General features: G+C 48.5%; 1 long non-coding RNA gene across 4 annotated transcripts; it reads right to left on the bottom strand.

Annotated features, from left to right (window-relative positions):
• Nucleotides 1–8,526: 8,526 nt before the first annotated feature.
• On the bottom strand, nucleotides 8,527–20,204 carry LOC136786636 (uncharacterized). 4 transcript variants are annotated; one of them, XR_010825835.1, is made up of 5 exons: nucleotides 20,187–20,204; nucleotides 16,716–16,866; nucleotides 12,563–12,643; nucleotides 11,738–11,970; nucleotides 8,527–10,811 (listed from the first exon to the last, which is right to left on the bottom strand). It is a non-coding gene; the product is annotated as an uncharacterized lncRNA (long non-coding RNA). The 4 variants fall into 4 exon arrangements; XR_010825833.1 differs by lacking the exon at nucleotides 20,187–20,204 and adding an exon at nucleotides 17,451–17,600; XR_010825836.1 differs by lacking the exon at nucleotides 20,187–20,204 and adding an exon at nucleotides 17,144–17,159.
• Nucleotides 20,205–20,490: the final 286 nt, after the last annotated feature.

Here is a 20,490-nt window from a genome sequence, read left to right as displayed (position 1 = left end):
ACTACGACCCTTCACTTCGGTTAAGGGACGACCAGGCTGACAACACGCTCGCCTTCCCTCACTGCTCCGTGACACGGGGATTTCCCTGTCCAAGACTGCACCAAGCACCTGCAGAGACGAGAGAAAAGCACACCCTGAGGCACCTCACAGCCACAGCGTACCTGCTGCAATACCTCTCTCTTCCCAGTTGCTTTACTTCAGCTGCTCGTTAGCTCAATCTAAGATGCCAAAATGTGCCCGGGCGGCGCCGCGCCAAAATGTGCCCGGGCGGCGCCGCGCCAAAATGTGCCCGGGCGGCGCCGCGCCAAAATGTGCCCGGGCGGCGCCGCGCCAAAATGTGCCCGGGCGGCGCCGCGCCAAAATGTGCCCGGGCGGCGCCGCGCCAAAATGTGCCCGGGCGGCGCCGCGCCAAAATGTGCCCGGGCGGCGCCGCGCCAAAATGTGCCCGGGCGGCGCCGCGCCAAAATGTGCCCGGGCGGCGCCGCGCCAAAATGTGCCCGGGCGGCGCCGCGCCAAAATGTGCCCGGGCGGCGCCGATCACAGACCTAGCCTTTACAGATGAAAAAGGTAACTCTGATACAACCCTGCTCAGTCTCTTGGTAATACTGCGCCTACGTGGTCAAGCCTCTTGTAGTGTGTAATCAAGCTCTTTTTAGTCCTCTGGAGAGTTACACAAGTGTGTAGAGATTCAAATATAACCCAAAAACACAAGTGGATCCCACCATCCCAAAAACAAGTGAGCCAGCAACCTCTGCTAAATATCCCTCTAGTAAGTGATTTCCAAGCACTTAAAATCTAGAAATCCATAGACTCCAACCTGCCCAAAGAACCCTGCAACTGACTGGAGGAAAAACAAAGCACTTACCCCAAAGAGCAGCCCAGGCACAATGAACTCCCTAATGGCATACCTGGGGCTCATATACCATTTGGCCCCGCCCAGCACCCAAACCCAATCACCTGGGAAAGGGGAGGGGCAAAGCACAAGAAAGTAGAAAGAGCACAAGCAGCAGCAGCTGTGGTTTTTTTTTTTTTTTTTTTAAAATCTGGTTTAGCTCAACAGCATGCAGACTGCAGACAAGACAACTGGGGTGTTTCTAGAAGCAACAATACCCATGCTTTTGCTGCAGCTTTGAATATTGAAAGGACAATACGACCAAGCAACTGATTTTTTTCCAGCTGGAATTAGCTCAAACCTTTCTTTACATAGAAAGAAAAATCTAGGAGCATAACAGATCACTCATCAAAAAAAAATCACCAATTCCATGTAATAACATCACTCGCAGAAAAATTCACGTACTTGAGTAGGCTATCTGAAAACCAAAAGGCTATGCTGATGGGTCAAAACACACTACAGGACAATGGAGCCTGGCCCTCTGCTGCACCAGCTTAAATCCTATCCCTACACTCACCAAGGTGCAACCCCAACCCAAACACAGACACACCATTTCAGCCTCAACACAGTTTTGGAAACTGCTGGAAAGCAGGCTTCATCCTCAGCGAGGCGTACTCAGGCTCCACGGCATGGGGCTTCAGGCACCGCTTCACCTACTGAAGCAGACCACCATCAGGAGCTGCCACGCCAGACCACCTTTTTCCTCTGCAACACCTTTCTCAGGAACCAAACAGCATTCCAGTGACCTGCTTTGCTCCTTTTCCAAAGACTACCACAGTCCGCCTTGCCTGTGGCACCTGATAAGCAGAAGAGAAGGCAACCACAGCAGCACAAGCCACAGCACCCTCAGGACAGTTACTCTCATCCCCTCCTTTACCTCAGCCGCTTACCTACCCCACATGGCAGATGCTTCCACCCGTTCTCTGAAGCCACCTAGAGCACCTCTAAAAGAGAAACTGGAATTTTACTCTAATTGATGTAGTAAACTAACTGCAGTGATGGGCACGAAAATGTGCCCAGATGGCAGCAATCACAGACTTACCCTTTACAGATGAAAAAGGGGACCCTGCTCAGTCTCTTGGTAATACTACCGTGCTTATGCGGTCGAGGAACCGTACCCCACCATTTCTTAAAAACGAGTTAGCCGGCAACACCTCCTAAGCACGCCTCTATTACCTGAATTCCAAGCACTGAAAATCTAGAAGGCTGCAACGTCTAAAGACTCTACAGCCACACAAACCACAGGCAAAAGCTCCAAAACTATAACAAACTGTCCCTAACCCTGAAAAAGACTACCCCTTACAGGCCTACTGCTGCTCTTTTCAGACACATGCTTACACAGGGAGCTTCGATGATACTTATCTCCTAAACCCTGCTCCATCACTTTGCCACCAAGGTTGTAACTTTGATAATATTTGACGTATAATATTTGCCATACATGGCAAAGACTCACAAGTAAGCCCCGCAATTCGGCAAAAATCATAAGGGACCCAGAACCACAAAGTAAACACACAAAGTAACACTGCCATCCTATCCGTACACATGCTATAACAATTACTCACCTGAAGAAGAGCTGCATGCAATACAGGCACCTATTACTAGATTGGTTTACTCTAACAGATCCTACTAGTTGTTACCTCACAAAGATGGGCGTACCGGTCTCTACTTGGAAACGTATCAGTCCATAGACTCTTAACCACCTAAAGAAACCTCCAACCCACTGAAGGAAAAACAAAGCATCTACTCTAAAGTGCAGCCCAAGCAGAATGAGCTCTCTGATGGGATGCCTGTGACTCAATGACCACTAGGCCCTCCCTGGAACCCAAAGCCAATCACCTGGGAAAGGGGAGGGGCAAAACACAAGAAAGGAGAAAGAGGAGAAGCAGCAGCTGTGGTTTATTTTTTTTTTGCTTCAGCTTTGATTATTGAAAGCTTTTCTCCTCTACAACTCCTGTCTCAGGAACCAAACAGCATTCCAGTGACCTGCTTTGCTCCTATTCCAAAGACTATCACAGCCCACCTTGCCTGTGGCACCTGATAAGCAGAAAAGAAAGCAACCACAGCAGCAAAAGCCACTGCACCCTCAGGACAGTTACCCTCATCCCCTCCTTTACCTCAGCCGCTTACCTACCCCACATGGCAGATGCTTCCACCCGTTCTCTGAAGCCACCTAGAGCACCTCTAAAAGAGAAACTGGAATTTTACTCTATTTGATATAGTTAAAAAAACTGCAGCGACAACCACAACCCAAAAATAACAGCTACCTCTGTTCATCACTCACCAGAGTCACTCCAGAGGTAGCTCGGGTCGTGACGTCCTGTACTGCACACTGCGTTTCAGCCTGAACAAAGGAAAACACAGTCAGAAGACAAACATTCAGCTGACAGCATTAGCACCCATCCCTCAACAACAGAAGTCACCCCATATTTAATGTTTTCGTTTCAAATAGCAGTCCACTTGCCTCTGTACCTGCAAGTTAGATTCAAGCTCGAAAGGAACGGCCACCATCACCCATGCCACCTGGGAACACAGAAGGACAAAATGATCGCTGTGCTTGCAAGCCACCACCTGCCACACTGCTCCTCTGTCCCAAACAGCCTCACCTCAGACCCTCAGAGGGAAACACCCAAACGTCTTCCCTTCGCTTCAGATCAGGGATCACCAGGCTGATAAAACTCTCACCTTCCCTCATTGTTCTGTGACACGGGCATTTCCCCGTCCAAGACTTCATGAAGCCCCTGCAGAGACAAGAGAAAAGCACACCCTGAGGCACCTCACAGCCACAGCGTACCTGCTGCAATACCTCTCTCTTCCCAGCTCCTTTACTTCAGCTGCTCACCAGCTTGAACTGAGATTCTTCGCTCACAGCGCCGCGGCAAACTCCGCCCGGGCCACACAACACACACTGCACAAGCTACGTTGTTTAAGACACACGAGCTGGAACATTCCTGCCCAACAATCAGCGGCATCGCACAGGAAGGATGCCGCACGCTCCTAGAAACCAAACCTACCAGTCCTGAACAGCTCCCCTGCCAGACAATTCCCCACCTCCTCCTGCCAACCACGCTCAGCACACACACAATTTGGCTCTCAAAAGAAAAAAAAAAAGAACATACACACACAAAAAAAACAACTGAGCTCCACAAATGCCAAAAAGCCATGCACACACAGCAGCCCCAGCAGGGGTATTCACAGACTTACCCTTTATAGATGAAAAAGGTAACTCTGATACAACCCTGCTCAGTCTCTTGGAAATACTGCGCCTACGTGGTCAAGCCTCTTGTAGTGTGTAATCAAGCTCTTTTTAGTCCTCTGGAGAGTTACACAAGTGGCTTCATACGTCTAGAGATTCAAATATAACCCAAAAACACAAGTGGATCCCACCATCCCAAAAACAAGTGAGCCAGCAACCTCTGCTAAATATCCCTCTACTAAGTGATTTCCAAGCACTTAAAATCTAGAAATCCATAGACTCCAACCTGCCCAAAGAACCCTGCAACTGACTGGAGGAAAAACAAAGCACTTACCCCAAAGAGCAGCCCAGGCACAATGAACTCCCTAATGGCATACCTGGGGCTCATATACCATTTGGCCCCGCCCAGCACCCAAACCCAATCACCTGGGAAAGGGGAGGGGCAAAGCACAAGAAAGTAGAAAGAGAGCAGGAGCAGCAGCTATGTTTTTGTTTGTTTGTTTGTTTTTTCTGGCCTAGCTCAATAGCATGCAGACTGCAGACAAGACAACTGGGGTGATTCTAGAAGCAACAATACCCATGCTTTTGCTGCAGCTTTGAATATTGAAAGGACAATATGACCAAGCAAGTAACTGAAGTTTTTTTCAACTGCAAGCAGCTCAAACCGTTGTTTTTATACAGGAAGAAAAATCTAGGAGCATAACAGATTACACACCAGAAAAAAAGATCAATTCCATGTAATAACATCACTCGCAGCATAAATCACGTACTTGAGTAGGCTATCTGAAAACCAAAAGGCTATGCTGATAGGTCAAAACACACTACAGGACAATGGAGCCTGGCCCTCTGCTGCACCAGCTTAAATCCTATCCCTACACTCACCAAGGTGCAACCCCAACCCAAACACAGACACACCATTTCAGGCTACACGGGATGGGGCTTCAGGCACCACTTCACCTACTGAAGAAGACCACCATCAGGAGCTGCCACGCCAGACCACCTTTTTCCTCTGCAACACCTTTCTCAGGAACCAAACAGCATTCCAGTGACCTGCTTTGCTCCTATTCTAAAGACTATCACAGCCCACCTTGCCTGTGGCACCTGATAAGCAGAAGAGAAAGAAACCACAGCAGCAAAAGCCACAGCACCCCTAGGACAGTTACTCTCAACCGCTCTTTTACTTCACCCACTCACCTAACCCCCGAGGCAGATGTTTCCATCTGCTCTCAAGCCACCTAGAGCACCTCTAAAAGGCAAAATGGATTTTTATTCTACTTTTTGTAATAACTTAACTGCAGTGACAACCGCACCCCAAAAATAACTGCTACCTCTGTTCATTGCTCACCTTGCCTGAGATAGCTCAGGTCGCAACGTCCTGTATTGCGCACTGCATTTCAGCTTGAACAAAGGAAAACACGGTCAAAAGATAAACATTCAGCTGCCAGCATTACCACCCACCCTTCAACACCACAGGTGACCCTATATTTAATTTTATCATTTCAAAAGACCAGTCCACTTGCCTCTGTACCTGGAAAGTAGATCCAAGCTCAAATGTGGCCACCTGCAAGGCCGGGGGGGGGGCATTTGGCAGCCACCTGCAAGGTGGGGGGGCACTTGGCGGCTTTGCTCTAACAGACCCTACTAGTTACCTCAAAAAGATGGGCTTACCGGTCTCAATTTGAAATGCATCAGTCCATAGGCTCTGACCCACCTAAAGAACCCTGCAACTGACTGAAGGAAAAACAAAGCCCCTACCCCCAAAGAGCAGCCCAGGCAGAATGCCTGCCCTAATCATGTGGAAAATGGGAGGGGCCGTGCATGAGAAGAGATAAAGAGAGCAGGAGGAACAGCAGCCCTGTTTTTGGTCTGGCTTAGGTCAACAGCGTGCAGAGTGCAGCACAGGCAATCAGCCTGTTTCTCCTGAAAGACTTACCTTAGCTTTGGTGAAGGAAACTGACCGGGCTGACAACCCTCTCACCTTTTTGCACCACTCCACAACATGGGGAATTCACCTCTCCACGGCTGCACGAGGGAACTGCAGAAACAAGACAAAGCACACCCTGAGGCACCTCATAACCACAGCCTACCTACCTACTGCAATACCTCTGCAATACTTATACCTCTCTTCCCAGCTGCTTTACCTCTGCTGCTCTCCATCTCCAAATCACATTCTTTTAACTGTCACGCAGAGCAGTGGTCCTCCAGGTGCCATAGAGCAGCGCCATTATTTTTTTTCTTTTTTAATTTCAGAACAGCTTCCCTTCAAAACAGCTTTCCGCTTCCCTCTGGAAATGGACAGTAGGTCAAGCCAGTCACCGAGTTGCCAACGCAGAGCTTCACAATTCCAGAAGGTGCTCTTTCATTCGACCGATTCCTCAGAAGTGTTACCTACCACTAGCAAAAGCAATAAACAGACTGCAAACAGGCACTGCCACATTTGACAAACTTCATGTTTTTAATTTTATCATTTCAAAACAGCAGTCCGCTTGCCTTTACATCTGAAAAGGCAGATCAAACCAGTCACCAAGTTGCCGAACAAGAACTTGACAGTTCCAGAAAGTGCTGTTTCCTTTGACCGGCTCCTCCTAAGGTTTACCTACTGCTGGAAAAAAAGAAAAAAAGACTGTGCCAGCTGCCCTTAAGTACTCACCCAGAGCTTGAGTATTCGCCCAGAGACAGACCAGATGTCTTTCCCAAAAGAGTCAGGACAATGTATTATTGCACTGTTGGACCACCACATTAGCTACCATCACTAATTGCCAGGCAGGACAGCTCCAGGCCAAACACACACATAAAAAGGCACACTACAAACATCATGAACAAAACATGGGAAAAGAATTACTTTTCATGAATTACTTTTTCAAGAATTATTTTACATGTCGTCTCAGGGAGGAAGTAACTACCCTGAGCAACGTGCCCTTACCCACTAGGAAGCTGAGCGGCAATGTGAAAAACTACATTTCCCGGCATGCCACGGAAACCAACATGGCCGGCAGGAAGCTCAAAACCCAAAGACCACAACTCCCGGCATGCTGTGGGGCAAGACGCTCCCAGCCACCTGACCCAGCTGACACCCCGCCCCAGAGTCAAACCCGTGCTTTCTGATCCGCCGCCTACTACCCCAGCCACGGGTCCCGCAGGACCCAGCCGCCCCAACACCCTTCCCTCCCCTCTGCCACGGACGCCCAGGCCCTCCCTCACCTGCTGCTCCGCAGCAGCCACAGCCCAGGTCACGCTCGCCAATCACTCCCTCTGCGCAGACCAGCCCCAGCACACCTGGCCCAGGGAGCAAAGACAGCACAGGCCTACCCCCACCATTGCTGCCCTTGCCCCCCCCCCGCCTGCAGCCTCCCCAGCAGGGTGGCCCCCACACCCAGATCGCTTGTCTGTGTCCATTGGCTCCCCCATGGACAATAAACACAGGGCCAACACCCCAGCCCCTGCCCCCGCCACACCCAGGAACCTGCACCCAGCAGCACGGCCACAGCCACTTACAGTGTCCACAAACACAGAGGGCAGCACAAGCCGGAAAGCAAACTTTATTAAACTCTTACGCAGGACTCCTGGGAGGGAGACTGCGGCAGAACTCCCTGCCCAGACATTCTCCCCTTCCCCTGGGGGGCTGCGGGGCTCAGGCATCCAGCAGGTCCATCCGTCCGTCTCAGCATCCATGCCCTGGGGAACAGCTGCCTCCTGCAGAAATGGGCTGTGAGGCACAGAAGGAGGAAGAAAAAGGAAAAGGGCACAAGTGGGATACAAGCAGCAAGAGAGGAACTGGGTGGACAGACAGACAGCAGGGCAGAGGGACAGAAGAACCACCTGGGGGGCAGGGAGCGGGACAGGGGTGATCAACGGGGTTGGACAGAGTCCAACAGAGGCACAATTGCAACAGCCAGGATGACCGAGAGTAATAGCAGTTTTACTGACATCAGACAGCATTAGTTTGGGATGAAATCAGAGTTTTGGTTTTTGGATCAGAGATGACTCTGTTGAACAGTCTCTGCCTTTCCAGTATTTGAAAGGAAAAGGCATGAGGATAAGCACACAAGTATGAAGCTATTATTACCAACAGAGATGCTGGAAGTAGGCTTCTCCATATCGCTTTTGGTACTTGTGGAGTAATTGCCTTAAGTAACTAGGCAAATTAAACTAATATTCACATTTTAAAGAAAACGTGCAGCATTGAAAAAGCTTTCAGGGTGGAGGGTAGCTGCGCTACCTAAGCGTTCCCTAGGCCTCCAACTTTACATGCTATTGCACTAGGGGAACTTGGTGTGCTGACTCTAAGGAACAGTACAGAGCGTAGAGCAGAGTGGAGACACCACGGATAGGCTCTGTGATGAGACGGTGACCTGATGCTCTTATGCGCACCAAGACTGATAAGCTGCATGTTTACCATCCTTGTGAGAAAAATCTCAAATAATTTTCTTCAGACAGGATCTTCTGTGAAGCTATTTTATTCGTGATTGCAATGGCGGGCATCCTGTCAATCAGGAACGCATTTTAGTAAACAAATCATAACCTTTTATTCCCTATTACCCGACGCCTGATCACCTCCCCTGTTTCCTCATTGGCTAAGTACTACAGGTTCACAAGCTACTCGACGCTCCTCTATACCACGTATGTACAATTTTTCTGTTTTTTCAACCCTTTAATTTCTCCTTTCTTATGTTTTGAGAACTTGTGATCTTTGTTTTACTGTTCTCACACTGCTCATCTTGTTTTTCTCAAGCTTCTACCTTATTTTGGAACAGTGAGGCCTTCTACTGTCCACTTATCTACAGGTGACCCATTCGGTGATAAACTGGAGCTGATTGATACAGCGGTGCACTAAGGGTTAAGAAGAAGGTTACTCACAGGCATAGAGTGGTAACCAGGCTAGAATAAGAGAAAGTGGGAACCAGTAAGAAGTTGCTAGGCTCGGACGGGCCTATAGAGGGCTATGCATGATCAAAAGGAATGCACTAATCAGAAGTCTGTAACTACGCACGCTAGCTGCGTGCAGTGCATGTAGCTGGTTCAGAAAGCTATATAATATCTGGCATTGGAACAATAAAGGGTCTCCATTTCTCGACTATCTTGGAGTCTGTGTCCTCATTCCCTTCACTTATCTACTTAGCATTTCTCCTTATTATGACTACACGATTACCTTGGAATACAGAAAAGTAATTCTCTACTGCAAAAACATAACTTTGTTTCTCACACCCTGAGCCAACCACCTGTCATGGTTTTGACAGAACGTTGTACTCTAGTGAACTTTTGCTCATTATATCATCACTATAATACCAAAACACACCTCCATCCCAAAAGCTCCATGCCTCCAAGCTGCGACCGCCCCTCACTGAGCACACGCTCTGAATTTCTCAGACCCCTATACCTTTAAACGAAAGCAAGAAAACTTTACAAATCATAACCAAGATATGCCTGACTAGAGTCACTCAAGCTCCACCTAAAAGGGACAGAAAATAATCACAGAGTCATAGAATATCCCGAATTGGAAGGGATCCACAAGGATCATCGAGCCCAACTCCCGGCATCACACAGGTCAACCCAAAAATTCAGACCATATGACTAAGTGCACAGTCCAAATGCTTCTTAAACTCTGGCAGACTTGGTGAAGCGACTACCGCCCTGGGGAGACTGTTCCAGTGCTCAACAACCCTCTCAGTGAAGAACCTCTTCCTGATGTCTAGCCTGAACCTCTCCTGCTGCAGGTTGACACCATTCCCACGGGTCCTATCACTGGTCTCTAAAGAGAACAGATTGGTGGATAATGTAAATTGGCTTAAGTGAAAGGGGATGTTAGGGAAGATACCATCACGAAGGATACCTTTCTGACTTCCGGGATCAGTCGACGGGCTGAGCCTCTCTTCCCCCCGCACTGGGATGTCGTGGGGTAAGATCTGAATGCTTGGTTGTACCAGGCGTCTCCGTAGAAACTCAGAAATCTCTAGAGCCTTTGTGCCTTTTAATGCGTTAATAGCCAGGACGAGTACCCGTGTATTTCATGCGTGCTCGCTTGCTTTTGCGGACAGTGAATTTATCGCCGGCAATTCCAAAGAACCTGTGTCCCTGTTGCTGTAATAAACTGCCCTTCGTTGCATTGTTCCTAGCCGTGATAGTTCTCATTGAACACAACTAGAGCGAGGGTGTGCTACGTTATTGGTGAATCCGTGACCGTGGTAGTTCAGTACCCCGAATCCGACCAGACCCGTAACAGTTAGTCAGCTACGCCCCTTAACACGACAGTATTTCATAGAGAAAAACATTAAGCCTAAGATTTCTCATCCCTAAGGCCTTAGGGGGGCAGGCCGAGAAGGAACCAGAGATGCTTAGTATGTCTCCTGAGAATCGCAGCTTACAGTTACTACACGTCTTCTGGTCTCATGGGATGAGGCAGAGGTATAATTAATTCCTTCTCTATCTCTCTAAAGAGTTTTCCTCCTATCTGTGACAAAGGAGAAAAATGTTATGGTCGTGGAAGTCGTTATACAAAGCCACACACAGTGAATTCACTATTACAGTTAAGATCGTTTTTAATCGAAAACGCCTCAGCAGCAGTGTTACCACTGCAAACATAGCGCTGCACAAAAATTCAACTCAAGATAAAGGAAAGGGCGAGCTAAAAGGACAAATGACGTGACCGAAGGCATCTTCAACAACCATCTGGTAGATGGTTGTCCACAGCCCTTGGATTCCATGGTTGTCTTCCCTGCCAAGTGAATCCTGGAAGAACAAGAAAAGATACACAACATGTCCACAAAAACTTTTGGGGAGGCTACTGAAAAGAAAAACAAAAAAAGAGAAACAGCATGCAGCTAGTACGTCAGTTTTGTTAACAGAGTAACATTAACATACTAGAAATTTCCACATTCTATGTAGCCCCAAGGTGGTGCTGGGTACATCCACTGATATTAATGGGGTAGCACGATGTAAGAGATAGTTAATAGACAAGGTACACCTGAGGTGCACAGATTGCATATTCCATGCGACAAAAAAGGCACAGCTTGGCACCCAGTTTGGATCAGCTTGCGTATGAGTCTGCTGATACGTGAGTATATACAGCAAGCAGACAAGTCTTTTACTCCACAGACTCAGTTTCATTTATGTATATACATACATATACATATGTGTATGTATCTCTCTCTCTCTCTCTCTACATATATATATATATAAACAAACAAACGTTGGGAACTTCATAACCACTTGAATAACAATCATTAGCTATGCCTACGCTGAAAGCCAGGACTATGCCTAAGTGATTAAGTAAACACAGAGTCTTATCTGTGAAATGCTGAAAATGCCCCATAACCACTGGGGGGCTTATGCACGGTGTACATAATTTTTACGCAAACATGCATCTTAATACACAAAGAGGAGGGGCGAGGCGGACAAAGGTTTTAGGGACGCGTCAAGACCAGAACAGCCACTGGGCAATCGCTCAGATATGCAAAGCTCAGCTAAAACCTGCACAAATCCACCGAAAGGAGGAGGCTACCTACTTGTCTGCTTAAAATAACCTCTACAAAGAACGTATTACAAAATCAAAAACGAAACTATCATCCAGCAAAGCAAACGTCTGGAATACAATGGGCTAAAACTGACAGCTGAGGTTTGATTCTTTAGCAATTTCAAAGGTCTTCAGATCCTACCTGACTTCTCGTGCATGGTGGCGTTGCAACACAGAAATGAGGGGAGCGGGAAGATCGCAACAGGCCAAACGCGGTGCTGAGCTCCTACAGGAGCTGGTGGGATAGCACTGACAAGAGTGAGACAGGCTGTCAGCCTTCTGCACGAGCTGAAGAAGAGGAGCGCCAGTGTCTGAAGAAGCTGTTTCTTCTCATACTTCATTTAATACACACCGTCTTTAAATCCAGGACGTCTTCTTAGGGAAGAGATAAAGAAGTAGAGTTAGCGGCTCCAAGGACACTTCAGGATCTTAGTTCTTTCTATAGTTAGCTGCTATCCACAAAACCAAACCAGTTAAAATAGAGAGTTACATTAAAAATTCTTGAAAATAACAAAAGTATGGGATTTAAAAAAAAGACATGCACGGAAAAGAGGTTAAATTATCTCATTCGTTTCTCAATTCCGCCACAAACTCTACGCTCAGCTCCTCTTAACTCACTCACCCCACTTACCCATCCAAACACAGGGCGGACGCAGCAGTTCTCATCATTCTTGGTAAAAAGACAACATTTTCATGTTTGCTGTCAAATATCATCTCTTTCCAGCACAATTTCCTGCAAGCTATGCTAACTCCTCCAGGCTTTTTAATATATACTAGAAACTTCACTGTTTTATCTTAATGACCATCTCGGTGGAAGTCGCCGAGCTGCTATCTTTGATTCTGCTGTCTTCACAAATACAAATAAAACAGTACTTCAGCAACAATCTATGACAAACTAGGCAATACATGCATCTACCTCTTACATAAGAAAGGAAAGAATTTGTAGACAACATCCAGAAAGTATTACCTTGTTAGATATCAGAGTGGTGGGGCAGAATGACAATGCTACACAAGACTGTACTTACACTCCTGGGATTGCACAGGTTTGCTGGAATACAAAAAAAATAAAGTAAGGTCACTATGCGGAACAAGTTCACTCACTCCATTATTACTGTGAATGACAAGAATATTTCAGTAAGCGTTCTTTTAAACCCATGGAAATTTTCAGATTTATGTCAATTTGGCTTCATGAAAACTGAAACTTGCAGTGCAAAGATCATTTATAAAAGCTGTAGCAGGTGAGCTTTTTAGGCACGGATTTTGTCACCTTTTTGGGTAATGTTCGTCTCTCTCCCTCATTACCCCCCTTACCTCCCCTCCCCCCCCCCCCCAAAAAAAAACAAGAAAAAAGATTAAAGACGACAAACTGGGACTTCTCAGAGGTATGACTCCATTTTTCACCTTATACATACAGTTTCTTCGCTATGCTAAACTTTCACAATGACTGTATAATAGAGTCTTACTAATATTGTTTGTCTGTGAGTTTGATACTACTTCCCCAGGTTGGATGAAACAAGCATTTTTCATTGTGACGGACATCAAAACAAATAATGTCTCTTGTCAGCTATGGAGTCCTGCTGGCAGTATCACCAGCTCACACAGAATCCCATCTAGTTTTTGGGGTCCACCCCATCTATCCTCAGCAGTGGGAAGTTCTTCCAGAAGCAGACAGACTGTTATTCGTTCCTCAATGGAGCTGAGGCTCTGTAAGGCTTTGCTTTTTTCTTCCCTCACTCCCTCTTCTATTTCCAAGCTTTAACTTAAAAGCTAAGCTTGTGGGGCTGGGGGGAATCCCCAAATCAAATCCCAGCCCCAACATCCCATAGTCCCCTACTCTCAGGCCCAGCAATCTACAAATGCACACAATGCTACAGACTGTGGTGGGCAGGTCCTTCAGGGCAGGGATGTTGTCATCTTTTCAGGTGACGTTCAGCTCCCTGAAAGGGCTGAAATACCACATCCATACTCACTTCCCCTACTTGATTCGCGCAGGTGTAGTCAGAGGAACAGGGCCACACCAGCACTCCCTGCTCACAAAGCTCACTGCCTACCTCCAGGTTTGCATCGTTTCCTTGTATTACTGTTAATTCTGACACATTTCTGCTATAAAAGCATATCTCAGTGGCATTAAACAACCAAATGCGTGGACTGTGCTGTCTGCAGTATTTTATCCCACACACTCCAATTACTTAATCAGCTGTTGAGCCCGTGCCTCGAGCAAGCATTTTGCTGGGTAACCATCTCCTAGTCTTGAGGGGACACGTGAGAATAATTTTTTCTTGGATAGTATTTACTTCAAATACTCCTGCCAGGCCAGTTTAAGGAATCCACAAATTCCACGGGAGAGAGGCTTGCCTAAATTGATTCTGTCTTTCTGATAATTTGCTCAATGGAGCATTTCTCCCTTCGGTATTTCTGGGGTAATGACAACGACTTGGATTTCAGAGAAGCAAGGTTTGAAAGGATAGGTAGTATCTTGAAATAGATCAGATTTCAGGAGTACAATCTCAATACATTCCAAAACCTAAATTCCACAATGCTGCTTCTGCAATCTGAGGGACAAACTCTTCTGCCACAGATGGGCAGGGATATCAGACCAGCGCATAGGAACACTTCAGGAGTCAGCAGAAGTGGTAACGAGAGCTGCATCCCTCTGTGATAGATACCTGTGCCCGAACAAGCTTTCCTTCCGCTCACAGAGGAAAAGAGCTGGCGTCCTACAAAACGTCTCGCGTCTACCACTTTGGAGTGTTCTCAGTCAGCTTGTCTGTACTTCAACTTCCCTTTGAAGGAAGTAGCAAAGTACATAAAAACCTCCTTCCGGTAGCTTGGCACTGACCTGCAAGCCAGCACCAGGAGAAGGGCTGTGTCACACTTCAGCCCGGAGAAGAGAAGGCTCTGGGGAGACCTCATTACTACCTTTAAACACGTATAGTGGACTTACAAAAGAGACAGGCAAGGACTTGTTACCAGGGCCTGTAGCGACAAGGCAAGACAAGTTTTAAACTGAAGGAAGATAGATTTAGATTGAACAAAAGGAAGAAGTTCTTCTCAATGAGGGTAGTAAGACACTGAAACAGGCTGCCCAGAGAAGTTGTAGAGGCCTCATTACTGGAGGTACTCAAAGCTGGGCTGGATGGGGCTTTGAGCAACCTGACCTAGTGCAAGACGCCACTGATCGAGGCAGGGGGGATGGACTAGATTATCTTTAAGCGTCCCTTCCAACCCAAACCACTCTACGATTACGTGAAAGGAATTGCCTCCCAAGTCATTCTTGACTGACTACAATTAGCATTCTGGAAAGCCCTGCAAGCACTTGTTCATTATTTCTAGGGTAATTCTTAAAGCTGAAGCAGACCAAAGTTTTGTCAACAAAAGCCTTTCGGGAGACTACTGAAAGGAAAACCAAGCCAAACCAAAAAAAACAGAAACAGCAAGTGGCTATTACATCAGTTTTGTTAACAAAGTAACATTAACGTACTAGGAATTTCCACGTTCTTCACCCTCCACCTTTAAAAAGTCACCCAATTCTGTCAGTGTTCACCATTAGCATTCTTTAAAACTTTCACATGGACATCTGAGAAAAACATTTCAAGTCCCTGTCATCGAGGGAGAAGAGGAAAAAAAATAGGGATGAGGGGGGAAGAAGCACAGCCATTCCTTTCCTCGGTAAGGTGAGCAAAAAGCTCAGGCGCTCAGCAAGAACATTCTTTGAAAGATAAAACAGAAGAAACTGCAGGTTATTTAACCTCAGCTTGTCCTGGTTTCAGCTAATATAGAGTTAATTTTCCTCCTGGTAGCTGGTAGGGTGCTATGTTTTGGATTAGGCTGAGAAAAGTGTTGATAACATGCTGATGTTTTAATTGTTGCAGAGCAGTGTTTACACCAGGCCAAGGACTTTCCAGCTTCTCTTTCTGTCCTGCCAGTGGGCAGGCTGGGGGTGCAGCAGGAGCTGGGAGGGGATAGACCCAGGGGAGCTGACCCAAACGGGCCAAAGGGGTATTCCATACCACCTGGCGTCATGCTAAACAATATATAGGGGTGGCTAGCAGGACTGGGAGGACCAGCTGCTTGCGGATAGGCTGGGCATCGGTCAGCAGGTGGCGAGCAATTGCATTGCGCATCACTTGTTTGTGCACATTATTATTAGTAGTACTATTATCATTATTATTATTATTTTCCTGTTTTTATAAGCTGTCTTTATCTCAACCCACAGGCTTCACTTTCCCATTTCTCTCCCCCATCCCAGAGAGGGAGAGGGGAGGACAAGCCAACGGCTATGTGGTGCTTAGCTGCCAGCTATGTTAAACCACAACATGGCTATAGAGTCACGTGTATTTGTGCCTGCTCATTTATTCATCTGCCAGTTTATTTTGCTACAGACCGTAGAAACTGCAAGGTTACCACCTTTTGTAACCGATGGGATCTTCGGTAGGAATAGCTGTCTAAAAGAGCCAACAAAATCCCCTTCATCGACAGCCATTTGAACTTTCGTCGTCTAAAAATAGTCCTACAAACATTCCCCGGGATGCTCAACTTCAGCATCTTTTCATTCAACTTGAGGCAGAACAAGCCCTTACCCTGAACATCTTCATCTGGCTCTCCTCTGCTAGCAGAGTAGTACTCTGATACTGACCACTACGTGCTGCAGCCTACTCGCTTACGTGTATTTACTGCAATCTGGTTCGATACGCTCACAGAGAAACCAATGAAAAATCCGCCCTTTCTTTCAGAAAAAAATAATAATAACTACGACACGGTAAGGAAAAAAAGCTGAACATGTGGTCCTTTACCAAAGGGCAGATCCAACATCAGCACAAGGAGTTTTTGGTCATGTGAGCAATCACCTACACCAGCCATCAGGACAAGCCAAACGCACGCACATGAGACTCCATTTAAAAAACATGTAAAGTTCCTTTATAGCTTATGGAGGTAACAACCTACATCTTAGATGCAGTTAGACTGCATCGGTTTAGGGACTGCCTCCTTCCAAAAAAAAAAAATCCTCCAATCTGTTCATCCGTTCACAGTTCTGCAAATTCAATTAGGCCTTTGAGCCTGAGGTGCAGGAAAATTACTAGAGCACACCTGGATTTCACCCGGAGGTCGCTACGACTTACCCGGACAGCTGGGACAGACGGGCTGCTCTTTCTCCTGGGAAACCTGCGACTGCAGCACGCCAGCTGCAGCTTTCCTCCCTTCAGCTGCTGCGCCACCTTCGCTCGGCGACAAACCCCGCAGGGGTCCCAGCGGCGGGGAGCTGCTTCTGCCCTGGTGAGCCGCAGGGAAAGGAGAGAGCCGGCCGTCAGCACGCGGGGGGAGGAAAACCTCCGAGGCGCAGCCCGACGATCGAGCGCAGCGAGGACCCGCGCCCGGCCGCCGCAGCCCCCACCCCTCCCGGCCCGACGCTCCGGGGAAGCGCCCCCGAAGGCTCTCGCTCGCCTCACCGCCGGCAGCCGCGCTCGCAGCCAGCGGCAACCTGCGCCTCCCGGCGCGCACGGCCCGGCCCCGGCCCCGGCCCCGGCTCGGGGAAAGACCGGCCGCGCACCACAGAACTACAGCTCCCAGCATGCCGCGGGACGGAGCAGTCCATCCGACGCAGAGGGGAGTCGGCCAAGCGCACGCAACCGCCCCCCCCGCGCCGCTTCGCCCCCCTCCCCCCCAGCCCTCCGAAGCACCGCGCAGTGCAGATCCCGCTGCACGCCCGGTCCGCTCCGCTCCGGTCCGGCGCGGCGCCGCCCCCGCCCCGCACAAGGGCCGTTTCCGCAGAAGCTGCCGACCGCGTGGCGCCCCAACCGCCCGCCGCCTCGTTCCCGCCCGGCCCGACCCGGCCCGGGGCAGCACCGACCACCAACCTCGTTGCGGCACCGCGCCTCGGCGGCCCGGCCCGAGCTGAGCCCAGCGCGGCCCGGCCCGACATCTTCTGCCCATAGCGCCGGCAAGCCCTGCACGGCACCTCCGCCCTGCGTTCCTCCGAGCCAATCACGGAGCGCTTCCGCCCTGAGTTAAGGCTAGCCGTGACGCCACTTCCGCCCTCACGGTCCAGCCAATCACGGCGCCGCTTCCCTGTGGGAAGGCGACCCTGAGGCTGCCCCTGTGCTGCCTTTTATTTATTTATTTATTTATTTATTTTTAAAGAAGGCGCGGGTGTTCTTGGTCCTCCCTCGTCAAGTATATCTGCGAGAAACGTCTCAAATAATTTTCTTGACACACGATCTTCTCTGAGGCTATTTTATTCGCGGTTGCAGTGGCGGGCGTCCTGCCGATCAGGAGCGCATTGCAGTAAGCACAGCATCAACTTTTATTCCCTATTCCCCGACGCCCGATCCCCTCCCCTGTGTCCTCATTGGCCGAGTACTACAGGTTCACAAGCTACTCGACGCTCCTCTATACCATGTATGTACAATTTTACTTCTTTTTCAACCCTTTAATTGCTCCCTTCTTATTTCCTTTTTTTTTTTTTTCCCTTTCTTATGTTTCAGGAACCTGTGATCTTTGTTTTACCGTTCCCACGCTGCTCAACCTGTTTTTCCTCAAGCTTCTGCCTTATTTCGGAACAGTGAGGCCGCCTACTGTCCGCTTACCCACATAGCGTTTCTCCTTATTATGACTGCACAGCTACCTCGGAATACAGAAAATTAGTTCTCTACTGCAAAAACACAACTTAGTTTCTCACAGTTCCCTCCTCTCCTTTCCTTACTCCTACTGTTGTTTTTGCACCTCTTCACGTACCGCGCTCTTGAGTTTCTCCAACGTTAAGGCGCAATAGTCTTCTTCGGATGTCACGGGGGATGGTAGGCGTACAATGCCATTATTTTTACAATACCAACAAATAGTGGTTTGAGCCAATTCTGTTCAGGTAACCACGAGGTTAGTTTCTCCCAAATGTTTCTAAATGCCCAGGAACTGTCATCTTGAGCTACTCTATGTAGGATCTTTCCTCCCCACGCCCCCCCAGTATACTTTTTTCCCCCCAAATATCAGTCAAATCCGTCCCATTTGATCTACATATATACAGCAACTAGCATTAATTACAGTGCACGCTCCTCCTTATGAGGTTATTAATGAATCGAATACTATTTGATTCTACAGTCCTATTTTTGCAAACTTATTTTCTAGTTCTTCAGTTATAGCGGAGATATTTACAATTGCTTTTTCTAATTCACCCACCCCTAACCAAGGTAAAAACCACCTTGCAAAGCTGTGAAATACTAGAGAATTTTACTAGAGAATTGTCTGGAGTCCGCTTAATCCTGCGTGTGGTCTCAAGGGGGCTTTGGCTTTGTGGGTCTTCAATAATAGTTACGTTTGGAATTATTGCCTCCAGGGTGCAAGCTCCCTTCCATCCCAGGGGCAACACCTTCCTGGCTTTATTGCCACGTAGCCAGTACCACCTCTCGCCATTTGGGACAGGCCATCCAGTTGCAGGATTCTCACGTTGCATCTGGCGTGCGCTATGTATATTGGCGTTCCTGTGGCTACCATATTTGGTGCAGCGTGGATTATTCCCTGCGTGGATAGTTCCACACCCAGGGTCAGTACTATCGCCCCCTGAGTTTCTATCAATGTTGTTTAAAAGGCACCTTCGATAACGCGGTATATTGTAGCCAGGATTACGCGCAGGGAGTGTGAGAAACACTCCGTAGCCAGTAGCTTAGGCTCAGGCGAGGATCTCAGTGAAGTAGTAATTTATTCGCGATCGCAATGGCACGCGTCCCACAAGCAGGAGCGCGCCTACTAGTCACACAGTACGGTTTATGTACTTTCTTTCTCGACGACCGGGACCCTCCCCTGTTTCCCCATTGACTGGGTATTCCGGGTTCACAACCTATCCGACGCTTCACAGACACTACGTGGCCTTCAGTTGCCGGCCTGTTCAATTTCAAATTTCTTTTGACTTTTTTACTGTTTGAAGTGGTAATGTTTCTTCACTGATCTGACTTGACACCGTGATTTTCATCTAGCTGCTCTGAGGAGTCCGGTTGTCTGCATTTTACAAGGTTGTCCGTTAAGCTTTCTTATCACTGCGAGCCTCAACACTGCATTCCTTCCCTCTAAACAACGTAACTCTGCAAAAGCAACATTTTTATTCCCACAATTCCCCCCTTTTCTTCTTTATAAATTGGTGATTTGTATAAAATGTATAAATTGTTGATTTTTGCAAAACTTTTCTCTGCGGTGTAATTTGGTAGATCTCTTCCTCTTCTTCACCTTCTTTGCTTTCCATCCCCTCTAATATCATCACCTTACGGGAGTAAGGTGGTGGCTCCACGGTCATGTCTTTCGATAGCGCAGTTTCAGTGAACCACTGTACTAGTCCTTTTACACAGGGGATAATGCAACAACCAAGGGTCGTCAAAACTCCTGCTACTACGATCAAGGATGCAGATACGCACGCCAGGACCCCTTTCCATTTACCAAACCAAAATTCCGAACATCCCGCGAAGCAGCAGACGGTTCCTAATTACTCTGCCAATTCGCTCCACTTACACAGCGCCACCCTCCAAACCACTAGTGCTGGGCATTAAAGTGCAACAAACTAACGGTCATCCTCACACACACACACCCCCTCCCGCGCCCACCACCCCTACCTCACGGCCGCTGCTCCACCGCTCGTCCCCGCCCTCCCGGGGCTCAACCCGCCGCCCTCGCCCACTCTCGGGCGCTCCGGTCGCAGCCGCGACCCCCGAGCGCCCCGCCACCGCGTCGCCGGGGCCTCCCAGCGGCCCCTTCGGGCCCCCGCGCGCCCGATTCGCTCGGCTCCGCGCGGAATTTGCATGCCCCGCCCCCGGCACCGCCTCTCCCTCCCCGCGGCTCGCCGGCCGCCTGCCCCGCCCACCGAGCCCCTGCGCCCGACCTCCGCTCCGCGCTGATTGGCGCAGCTCGGCCTCCTCT

Source organism: Anser cygnoides, chromosome 19, assembly GCF_040182565.1.
Source record: "Anser cygnoides isolate HZ-2024a breed goose chromosome 19, Taihu_goose_T2T_genome, whole genome shotgun sequence".
Taxonomy (NCBI): domain Eukaryota; kingdom Metazoa; phylum Chordata; class Aves; order Anseriformes; family Anatidae; genus Anser; species Anser cygnoides.
The sequence above is the reverse complement of the archived record's forward strand: the minus strand, read 5'-3'. Positions and strand labels throughout refer to the sequence as shown.